This window comes from Protopterus annectens, chromosome 12.part0 (genome assembly GCF_019279795.1).
Source record: "Protopterus annectens isolate FY-2018-M chromosome 12.part0, PAN1.0, whole genome shotgun sequence".
Classification (NCBI taxonomy): Eukaryota; Metazoa; Chordata; order Ceratodontiformes; family Protopteridae; genus Protopterus; species Protopterus annectens.
Window position 1 is genome coordinate 232,067,494 of NC_056746.1, and position 12,486 is coordinate 232,079,979.

A 12,486-nucleotide genomic window follows, 5' to 3' on the forward strand; every position below is an offset into this window, starting at 1 on the left:
AATCCTGATAGATATTACAGGGTTCCTGATTCTCACAAGTTCCTTTTTAGAAATCCTACTGCGGATCCTGAGACCATTTCACAGGGACCCAAGGGCATTAAGGCTACTACTACCAAAAATCCTACCCCCTCGGATAGAGATTCCAGGGCCCTGGATAGATGGGGTAAGAAGGTATGCACCTCTGCAACCTTGGCCATCAGGGCCTTAAATTGCCAGTTTCATATGTTTAAAGTATCAGCAGCATATTATTGGATTACTTAAACAGAAAATGATATTGATTCCTGATTGTGCTGAAAATAAGGATTTACAGGATTTAATGCATTCTGCTGAACAGGTTGGAAAACATACTTGGCAGTGTTTTGATTCACGAGCGGCATCTTGCAGGGCTGCTGTCACCAGGTCTGTACTTAGAAGGCATGCTTGGCTTAAGGTGCAATCTTTGCCAGATCATGTTAAAACTAAATTGCTGGATGCTCCCTTAAATCAGGACCACCTGTTTGGCAACAAAGCAGAAGTAGTTCTTAAAAAATTGAGGAAAAAGCTAAATCTATGCAAACTGTTAAAGATTTCTTACAAGTGTAGCCTCCAAGATTTAGTAGGCACTGGCCCTGAAAAAATTGGTCCTTTTCTGCCTCTTCCAGGCCTTCTCAGTTTAAACCCAGAACCAGCAGAACACCCAGGCTTCAGTCCCAGGGTACGCACAGGACTAAGCAGTGGGGGGCTCCCACTTCCAAATCAGGGAGTAGTAAGACTCCCCCCTATGGTAAGCTGTCTCAATGACTTAACTTTAAAACTTCCAAGCACTTCTCAACTGACTGCTCCTTTAGAGGGAAAGACTGCTCTGCAAGCGAAAAACTGGGAACTCATTACCCAGGACAAATGAGTTTTAGACACAGTTTCCCAAGGATACAGATTTCACTTCCACACATTACCAACCCCAAATGATTGGCCAGATCTACCCCCAAATCACTGGGCAGAGGCTCAAAAGCAAGTACTCTCTATCTCTCTCTTAAGATTAAAGGCTATTCAGACTGTACCAGAAGAGGAAAAGGGACAAGGTTTCTACTCAAGACTTTTCCTGGTACCCAGAAAAGACCACTCATGGCATCCTATCCTGGACCTGTCTATCCTAAACACCTTTTTGGTGATTCCAAAATTCAAGATGCTAACTCTTCACCAGTTGCTTCCCATGATAGGCAAAGATGCCTGGTTGGCAACGCTGGATTTAAAGGAAGCCTACCTGCACATCCCAGTCAGGGAATCTTGCAGAAAATTTGTACACTTTAAAGCAGGCTGCATGCAACTGCCCTTTGGCTTATCTACTGCACCCAGGGTAGTCACAAAGTGCCTAGCTCCAGTCATTGCATTTTGCAGGCAAAGAAATATTCAGATATACCCATACCTGGACAGTTGTCTAATTCAGGCAGAAAGCCAGGACATACTTCTGAATCATCTGGCATTTGTACAAAAGGTGTTAACTTGTCTGGGGTACACCATAAACGAAAATAAATCACATCTGGTACCCTATCAACAAATTATATTCCTGGGAGCAAGCTTGAACACAACTTCCCAGGTGGCTTTCCTCGTGCCAGAGAAACAAATTAATTTGACAACTTACTTCAAACTAGTGGCCACAAAAACCCTGCTATCTGCAAGGCAAATACTGCAAGCCTTGGGGTTCATGGCCTCGTGCATTCTACTAATTCCATATGCAAGACTGCATATGAGGAAACTACAATGGTATCTAAAAAGCCTATGGTGTCAACATTCTCAGGATCTAGAAGCAATGATTCCTATCATACCTTGCCTATGGTTAGAATTCATTTGGTGGGCAGAGGTCTGCCACCAAAACAAGGGAATACCATTCACTCTGCCCCCCAAACCCTAACAGACGCATCAGACTATGCACGGGGAGCTCACCTGGCAGGGAAGTGCATTCAGGGCAAATGGAACCCATGTCAGTCAAAAAGAAATGTTAGCTGTACAGAATGCTCAGACAGCCTTCAAGGACCACATTCTCCCAGGACAGTTAATGGTAAAGATGGACAAACACTACTGTTATGTGGTGCATAAGCAGGGGGCTACCCATTCTTACCCCCTCTGCAGACTAGCCATGGCTCTATGGAACACAGCCATGAGCTACCAAGTGCATCTCCAGGCTCAATTCCTGCCAGGAAAACTAAATACACTGGCAGACGAACTAAGCAGAAATCTCATAGACCCACATGAGTGGAAACTGGAACCAAAGACTTTCAACATATTGATCAGCAAATGGGGAAACCCAGATATATACCTGTTTGCCTCCCCCCAGAACTACCAATTGGACAAATTCTGCTCAAGGACTCCCCACAAACAAGCTTGGAAAGTGGATGCTCTGTCCTTCAGCTGGAAAATGTCTATCAGTTTATGCCTTTCCTCCTCTGCCTCTCGTCTTCAAAGTACTACTAAAGATCAAACAGGACAAACCAAGGATGATACTGATTGCACCAGACTGGCCATGCCAACACTGGTACCCCCTCTTGCTCAGTGTATCACAGCTAGCCCCATGGCACCTGCCTCAGACTCCTACCCTGCTATCACAGCAGGAGAGCCAGATTCTGCACCCCCAGCTTCAAACCCTGAACCTGACAGCCTGGCTAATTACCTAATCTCTCCATTACCATCCCTCTGTAAACAAGTGTTAGATGTCATTTTGGAGGCAAGGAGGCCTAGTACTAGAAAATCTTATGCTGAAATATGGAAAAGATTCTGTGCCTGGAACCAAACTCAAGGGATGGCCACAGCAGCGCCCAATTTACCTCAGATTCTTCAATATTTAACTGAGATGCTTCACAAGGGCCTTTCCTTTTCCTCCATCAGAATTCACGCCTCAGCCATTTCAGCTAATTACAGCACAGAACCACCCCTCTTTTCTCACCCACTGCTCAGGCAGTTCCTCAGAGGGGCCAAAAACTTAAGACCACCCAGGAGAGCTCCAACTCCAGCCTGGGACCTTAACTTTGTATTGGAAAAACTCACTCTTCCTCCTTTTGAACCAGCTGCAACTGCAGAGTTAAAATTCCTTTCTTGGAAAACAGCTATCCTTTTAGCAATCACCTCAGCAAGAAGGGTATCTGAATTAGAGGCCCTTATGGCAGTGGAGCCTTTCATCATCTTTCATGCGGACAGGGTGTCCCTCAGGACCAACCCCTCTTTCATGCCCAAGGTGGTATCCAGTGTAGCTCTTAATCAGTCCATTCATTTGCCAACCTTCTTTTCTAATCCACAGAACAAAGGGGAACCGATACTGCACTCCTTAGATGTGCACAGACAACTTAGATTTTACTTGGACAGGACTAAACCTCAAAGGAAATCTGAACAACTGCTGGTGGCATTTGCTGCAGGGGAAGAGGGGAAGGATATTTCAAAGCAAACCATTTTCTAAATGGATAGGCCACTGCATTAATTTCTGCTATAAGCACCATGGAAAACCTATCCCACAGGGGATTAGACCCCATTCAACCAGGGCTGCATCTACCTCTACAGCCTTTCTCAGAGGTGTCCCTACCAGAGACATCCCAGAAGCTACTACCTGTAGTTCTGTACATACTTTCACCAAGCATTACCATTTGCCAATTTTCTGTAAATCTAGAGCTGACTTTGCCACTGCAGGCTTGCAGGGCATTTTAGCTGGTCCTAATGCTATCTAAATTCCTCCTCCCATCCTTCGCTTTGGGAATCTACCCAAATGTGATGACTGCAGCAGTGAAACACAAAGAACATAGTACAGTTGTGTACACTTACCATAAATGTAGATGTTCGAGTGTATTCACATTTGCAGTCCTGGTTACCCTCCCTCCAACCCCCTGACCTCTTTTGGCTATACCTGTATTCTCCTTTACTATACTTAAAAGCTTTTTGGTGTATTTGCTTTTTTGTTGGAGGTATAACCTTGTGTGTGTGTGAATATATATATATATATATATATATATATATATATATATATATATATATATATATATATATTTAATTGCTTCCCATTAAGGGGGGCACCTGACATCTGGGGCAAGAAAAACTGATGTAATGGCATTGGCTGCATGCTTTATACCCCTGACTACCTGACGTCATGGAAGATGAGACAGCAACTGACGCAGGACCCAATACTTTGATAATCAGTCCGACTGAGGGCTACTGCAAGCAGATAACCCAAATGTGTCAAATGTGATGACTGCAACAGTGAATACACTCGAACATCTACATTTGTGGTAAGTGTACTGTCCTGCCATTCTTTAGTTATTTTTGAAATGCATTTATGGAGATGTGCCCCCTGGGTCATTCTAAATGAGCTTATGGAGATGTGTTCCCTGGGTCATTCTTCTAAATGAGCATCAGCTCATTGTGTCCTTTATATACTTAAAACATGATGTGGAATTAAGGGGGTTGGGGAGTGGAAAGATGAGGTCATAGTATTACTAATAGTGTGCAGCCATAAATTCAACCCTTGTAGGGTCAGTAATTACATTTGTACAAAATAAAAATACTGCTAGATACTCTGAATTGCTGTTTGATTTGTTTTAAGACAGTTTTGATGATCATTAGATCACTGTTGCAGTAACCTCAGCTGTATGAGACATTTCCTGCCGTTGATCAAATGACTGACCATCTCCCAAGGCTGTATGGCAGTTTTCAGGCACCTGTACAACAGTTGGAGCTTGAGAGTGAGCCAGTATAAAAACAAGTACTGGTGCCAAAACTCAGAAATTTATCGTTGAAGCAGCCATCAAGTCTTGTTTATAACTCCAGCTTCTTAGCTTCACCATTCAGCTCGTTATCACAGAGTGGACAAGTAAGTACCGATGTTCTTCGTGTTTCACTGTTGCAGTCATCACACTCGAGTTATCTGTCTGCAGGTAGCCCTCAGTCGGCCCAAATACCAGAGTCTTGGGATTTTTGCATCGGATGCTGTAGCCTCTTCCATGACGTTGGGTCGTGAGGGGTATAAAACATGCAGCCGATGCCATTACATCAGATTTTCTTGCTGCGTGGGAGCCCGAAGCAGAAGCAGTTCACAAGTGCGTGTCGGCCACTACCTGAAATTTTCGTTTTTCGAGTTTCAAACCTTAAGTTTTCTAAAGCTAAGTACCCCGTTGGAGATTCTTTTTTCTTGCTCTAACCGATGTCAGAAAAAGTTAACAATTGTCTTGCCTGTGGAAAGCAAATACCTCAGAGATTTTCATTCATAGGTTCATAGTTTAGTACTAAGCTAACTGCCCTTGTGAGCCATTTTAAGCCTAGCCAATTTTCCCTTGTGAGACTCAAACCCTGCACCTTGTGTTTGTAAGGCAAACACCTTGGCCATTAAGCCACCCTCCTAACCCCTTACTGTGTAACCTGTTTTAGCCCAGACCACGACGTTCCTTGCTGTCGATTTTGTGCCTTGTTTAACACCCGAGCTATTCGTCGGGCTATCTTTGTCGCTAAATTCTTTCACCCTCGTTCTCCGTATTCCAAAATGGCTTCGATAAGCCATCTGACTACCTATCTTCTGAAAAAAACATAAGGATAAAGACAGACAGACCGCATAGGTCCAAAACTGCCGACAATGCTTCCGTTAAGCTAGTCGCCAATCCACTGATACTGTCTTTGCAGCCCCCGATACTCACAGGCCACTGCTGAGACCCATTCGGAGTCCGGTATTCCACAAGATGCTTCTTCGACTATGGAACCTGCGGATGTCTCTACTTATGATGACTCCAGCACCACTGTGCAGGCACCAGCTTCTGAGGGTGTATTCCGACCTTCCGATGTTCATATTAAACCAACAGCTTTATTTTTGACTAAAACTACCGAGTTTCTCAGGCCCAGAGTTTGCACTATGCCTAGAAAACAGACGACCAAAGCACATGCTCAAGCTCCCATGCCACAGAAACAAATGCTTAGAATGGCTGAAGACCTTATAACTTTAATTAGGGGAAGCCAGGCTCCCCCTCTAAAAAAAACAAAGAATTTATTTTCCTTCTGATTCTACAGACCATGAGTCTGATGACTCTGATCCCTCTTATTACCATGACATACCCTTATCTACCTGTGAGGATTCAGATGCAGAGGATTCCATTCCCTCTGCGTCCCTTCCAGAGGACTTTTCTTTTGGTGAAACCTTACATACCTTGACAGCATTTCCACTGGGAATGCCAGGACTGCCCTCGGTCCAAAAAGAGACTCGGATAATTTTTAGACTTGCCTCAGCACAGGCCTCTAGCTATACCCCCTGTCCTGGATATTGTAGATGATGTCTTCATGGAATCCAGTCTCACTCCCGATATTTTACCACCAACTCCTAGAGAGTTGTTCTAGTAGTTCCTACTACAGAGTACCTGACTCTCACAAATTTCTCTTTAAGAATCCCACTGCAGATCCAGAGGCCATTTCCCAGGGACCTAAAGGCATTAAGGCTACTACAGCCAAAAGCCCTACCCCTTCAGACAAGGATTCTAGAGCATTAGACAGATGGGGTAAGAAGGTATATACCTCTGCAACTCTTGCCATCAGGGCTTTAAATTGCCAGTTTCACATGTTGAAGTAACAGCAGCATGTTATGGAACTAATTAAACAACAAAATATTGTTGCTTCCAAATTGTGTAGAAAATAAAGATTTACAAGAGTTAATGCATTCTTCAAATCAAGTTAGTAAACATACTTTGCAGTGTGGTTTTGATGCCTTAGAGGAATCTTGCAGGGCTGCTGTCACTGGAAGAAGACATGCTTGACTGAAGGAACATATCTTGCCAGATCAAGCTCCATTAAACCAGGAACGTTAAGTCCTTAAAAAGATTGAGGAAAAAGCTAAATCCGTGCAAACTGTTAAAGATTTCTTACAGGTGCAGCCATCTAGATTCAATAGGCATTGGTCTTCTAAAAACTGGTCCTTTCCAGTCCCTCCCAGGCCTTCTCAGGCCAAACCCAGGGGCAACAGACCACGAAGACTACAGTCTCAGGGTATGCAGAGATCTAAACAATGGAGTGCTCCCACCTCAAAAACAGGAAGTGATAAGCCACCCCCTTATGGAAAAAGTTCACAATGACTTGTCTATCATCTTTCCCAGCCATACCCAGGCACCTGCACCCTAGGAAGAAAACTCACCCTTCATGCAAAAAATTGGGTATCCATTACCCAGGCCCGATGGTTCCTAAACATTGTATCCCAGGGATACAAATTCTGCTTCTCTCACTGCCAACCCCAAGCGGGTTGCCAGACCTTCCTCCAAACCAGTGTGCAGAGGCTCAAAAGCAAGTACTTTCTCTTCTCAGCATCAGGGCTATTCAGCTGGTACCAGTAGAGCAAAGGGGACAGGGTTTCTACTCCAGACCGTTCCTGGTGCCCAGAAAAAGAGAGCTTTTGGTGCCCTATCCTGGATCTGTCAACTCTCAACACCTGCCTGGTGGTCCCAAAATTAAAAATGCTTACACTACAACAGCTTCTTCCTATGCTAGCCAAGGATGCCTGGCTAGTTGCCCTAGACTTAAAAGAAGCTTGTCTGCACATCCTCATAAGGGAATCTTGCAGGAAATGTCTACATTTCAGGGCAGGCTCTATGCACTATCAGTGTCTCTCTGACATAAAACTAGGAAACAAGAAAAAACAAAAAGCAGAACAACCACCACAGCAGCAACCAGGATAAATGAAGACCAAGTGAAAACCATAAAAAAAATTTCTATTGGTTGTTTATATTGAGTTTCTTTATGGTTTTCACTTGGTCTGATGAAGTGGTAAACCCATGAAAGCACTCACCATTAAACTTCTATTTCATTCATTTACCCTGGGTACTGCTGTGGGGGTAGTTCTGCTTTGTTTTTTCTTGTTGCTTATTTGTGGTGGACCAACCTTTAGCTGAGAGGTGTTCAGTTTTTGTATGGATATGGTCTCCAGGGGTAGGGCATAATTTGGTTCAGTGGTGTTCTGGAATGTTCTTCCTTGAGTCCACCCAGGGATTTAGGTAGCTGGGGATTTTGTCCCATATGTTGAGGACTGAATGAAAGTTGACATCATCAGATAAAAATGTTGTATACTCAGCATAATGTTCCATCTGTGCTGTCTATTTTAATTCTTCCTCAACTCCCCTCCCACCAACCTCTTGTCCTAAATACTCTTGGAAGAGCGAGTGTTTTTAAGTATGCCACTTCTTTGGAACATGGCTCCATGTATATTGTAGTTACGTAAAGAGGAGACTATTTATTTCTGCTATTATTGGCAAACAAGATCTGAGGTTCTCTGAGTTGGTGCATTATGGGGAAGGGAGTAGCTCGAGAGTTTTTCTGGTTCCTACAAGCTTTTGCAGTGGCCAAGTCGGATCCATGGGATCGGATCCGAACCCATAAACTGAGGAAGACTGAAAATGGGCAGCACAGATGGAATGTTATGGTGAGTACATAACTTTATTTGTTCAAGTAACTCCTCTTTTGTCATTGCATAAGCATACACTATTACAGTCCTCATCTGTACACTTTTTTTTTTAACACTGATTATCTCCCTGCCCATGTACCGCAATATGATATAAAGTTTTAATGTTCTCATATTTACATAGTACTCCAATATCAGAACATCTCTCCACCCCTAAATTACCTTTTTTTCATTCATAGACCTCATATTACTCCCTGTTCTTTTTTTTCACTTCAGCCCATGTGTCCCCAAGTAAGTGTACCTGCAGGGAAGTGTTCCACGACCTAAATGAATTCAAGTTGCATAGTTAATCAGAAAAGCTGTCACAGTTTATCAAAAGGTGTGCCTACTGACTGAGATAACTGCAAAGGGGAAGTCTTATTACTGACAAATAGTTTAGTGTATGCAATTTGGGAGCATAATAGTAGTGCTCCCCAGTGAAAGGGTGGACACAAAACAAAAGGCATTTTCAGAAATTCCACCCATACCATACCCCCCACACACACACACAAAAGCACATTTTTAAAACATTGTATCATCTGAAATGGAAATTGCACTGTTGCACAAGTAACCAGATCTGTAAGTACCTTTTCCATTGCCAAATAGCTATCCTGTTTCCCAATTTCACTTAAACTATGTCCCTTAACCTTAATTTTGTTTTAGATTCATTTGATGGATTCTTACACATCTCTGGTAGCAGGTATAACCTTCAGGTTCAGCTTTTTCTTTCTTTTTTTTTTAATTTAAGTCGTATTTATTTTTGAAGTTTTGACCCTTCAGTGGACTCCATTATAGCCCTAAGAAAAAATACACTACCTTTAAACAATTAAACTGTGCACTGTTATACTAAATGTGATTGAGTATTATGGCTGCTGGGAAGCATCACCTTCAAGAACATATTCACTTCCCATCATTTCAGTCTTTCTCATTGAACTAAATACTTGCCACTGTACCTGTTATGTGGTATTTACACTGTACCTTTTACATTTCTCTTAATAGAAATTACTCCAAGGTCTCAAGATTAATTGCTTTTACCTAGAGACAGCTGGTCTACAATTAAAAGCAGTCAGCAGTGAGAGAAGGGGGGGGAGCAGTTGTATCTTTACAGATACATGAGCGAATTGTAAAATTCACTCAGAACACACTTTCTTCAGACATTCCACGGCCAACTGCCTGCACCAGCTGATTTCCTGTCTCCCACTGAGCGCAATTGTTAATGGAAAAATAACGAAGGACTTTGAATTAGCAAGAAATGCTGTCTTCATTTTGTCTTATTTTTTACAAATCCGTTTCTGTTAAATCTTATCCATAGCTTAAACCCAAGAGTTTTAGTCTATACATCCACCCCTTTAAAGCATTTGAAATTATCTTAATTCTGCATATGATATGGTCAATACACTACCCCACCAGCCAATGTCACAACATGTTAACTTTAGTTCTGTCTGGCCTTTAGTGTATAAAGCCTGTGTATTTTACAGCTATGAAAGGTTGCTTTCTTCCTTTATTATCTTTAATATACATTAGTCACTGATAAGAATTCCTCCACCTCACATTTAAAATATCGCTGACTGCACACTGTACAGAACTGCTTTACAGTATAACATGTGATTTACATAATGAAATTTTATATAACTATTAATAAGAACAAAAACTGTTTTACTTAGTTCATTTCCTTCACTGTCTGTTTAAACATTAATGACATCAAGTGGGTATATGCTTTACAGTTCACCCTCCATTTAAATGCCATTCACAAAATTCCAGTCTTTCTCTGCTACTTATTCTTGCAAAGTCACATTTCACATTGATGTCCCAATATCCAGTGGGGTTGATGCTTTATAGTATCCCATTTATTCATTAATTTCATGTTGTTGTTGGTCTTCTTGCTCATCTGCATCTGCTGCCAGCACCTCTTTGTGGTTTAAATCCAAGTTACTCCTAATTCTTATACTCTGCTCTTCTGCTTTATTTTGGCTCTCAAGCATTTTCCTTTGGAACAATGGGAAAGGTTTCATTAACAGTTTCTTTGTGAGCTTAGATATGGTCAGAAAAAAGGAAGCAGAGCCCCCTTCTTGCTTGCTGACTCACTCTCTTTGTTTTTCTTCCTTAGCATCTATTGTATCAAAAATTTCTTTCATCCTTGTGGAAAAAATATTTTGTAAACGGCTGAGTACAGCATATTGAATCTTATACATGTTTTGACTTTGCCTGATTGTTACAGTAAACTTGCTTCTCTTCTGCATGTTGTGCAGTGTTAATTACTAGCCAGTTATCAAATTTACCCAGGCTGACAATTTCTCTTGCCCTTTTTTTCACACTGGGAGAGTTCAAGGAAATCTGTTGTTCAGTGTATATCCATCTTGGAAGTCCCTTCTCCTAACTCATCCTTGATCACCAGCTCCTATGCCCTGTAATCCACTCTTCTAAAGTCTTACTAAATTGCCTTTGTTTTTATTTTGACTGTTTATCCACTAATTAATTCAGTGGCATAACCAGTGGTGGCTAACAATACCTTAAGCTGAACATTATGACACGCTGTACATTGGTTATGACCACATCCGGAATTCTATCCTTTCTGGTATAGTCCTGCTCTGGTTAACGTAACCCATCATAGTCCATGACATCTGCCAGCTTTTGCTCCTTCTCTACTCCAGAACTCATAATGTCTTAGTGTGCTTCTGGCAGATGCATATCCCCCACAACTTTTATCCTCTTCTTCTTACCCTACTCCTTTTATTTTGTCTTCTTTTCAATCATTTTCTGTTGTGTTTATGCATGATGTACTGCATCCACATAACCTTAGAGAATGATGACGTATACCATCCACAGATACAACACTAGAGAATGTGGATGAAGTGCTGCGTTATTCTACTAGCTCTCTCTTCCGTCATCCACTTTAACTGCTGTGACATGTAACGTGGCTTCTAGTCCTGGTTCTGCCTATATCCCACTGTTTGTTTTCCTTCTCCTTTGTCTTCCCATTTGAGGCCCTCCTTTGTGTAGATTGCTATTCCACCCTCTCTCTTCCTGCTGTGTGTCATTCATGAATAACATATACCCTATCACCTCCATGTCCCATTCCCTCTTCTCGTTGGCACATGTTGCTGTGATGTCCACCCTCCCCTTCTGCATCACTCTCATCTTCCTATTTAAAATTTTTGTATTGCAGAATAATGTTGCCCAGCCACAGCCCATGTCACTCTTATTTGTTCATCTGATGTGTTTGGTATCTCTTTTGCCTTCTGTCTAAGCACGTGGTCACCTTCTGCTTTTTTCCTCCTTACCTCTGCTATCATAGTTTAAAGGTACAGTCATTGAGGTACACCATTCCACTCAAATATTAGATACAGCTTTCCCTTCTCAGCTAAGATATGGGCTGTCATTTGCCTCAGCAGCAGCAGAGGGAGCTCTCCTGTTGGAACATGGAAAATTTTACTCCATGTTCTTCCTGGTTTCCATAAAAGGCAGAGTTTGAGACCCATATTAGACCTCTATAAGCTAAACTGGTATCAGACAGTAAAGAAATTCAGGATTCTTGCTGTACACTTCTTTCCTTTCTGCTTTAAACATCCACAAGGTCTTACTGAACATGAAGGATCTTACCTGTATATCACATCTTTTAGGGAACATGGAAGATTTATATGGCTTTTGGTGAGCATGAGACACTGCAGTTCACCTCACTGCCCTTTAGATTATTTGCTGTTCTTTGTTATTTAGGAAGCTGTTTGTTTTTCTTTTTGCTCACTTCATTGTAAGAGGTATCCTAGTCTTCATTAATTTAAATGTCTGCCTAACCCAGGAGCAGGTGACCAAGGCATTGAAGTACACATTGTTACCTTTGCAAACAAGATATATCTTTGAATTATCTGAAGTCTAGCCTCACTTCTTGTCATATGAAATGCTTCCTAGAGGCCATCTTAGCCAGTTTTATGGGTGTTCCTCTCATAGCAAAAGATTCTGGTACTCTGCTCCTCCTCCTCTCAGCTTGCTTGCTGTCTACCCATGTCAACAAGGACCATCATGAGAGGTTGAGAGATTCATATCAGCCTTCTCCTTCAGGAACCCATGGCAGA

General features: G+C 42.1%; 1 protein-coding gene across 1 annotated transcript in view; it reads left to right on the forward strand.

The window, feature by feature from the left end:
- CRAMP1 (cramped chromatin regulator homolog 1) overlaps positions 1–12,486 on the forward strand; it is a 1,694,263-nt gene that overhangs the window by 1,183,728 nt on the left and 498,049 nt on the right. The window lies entirely within an intron of this gene.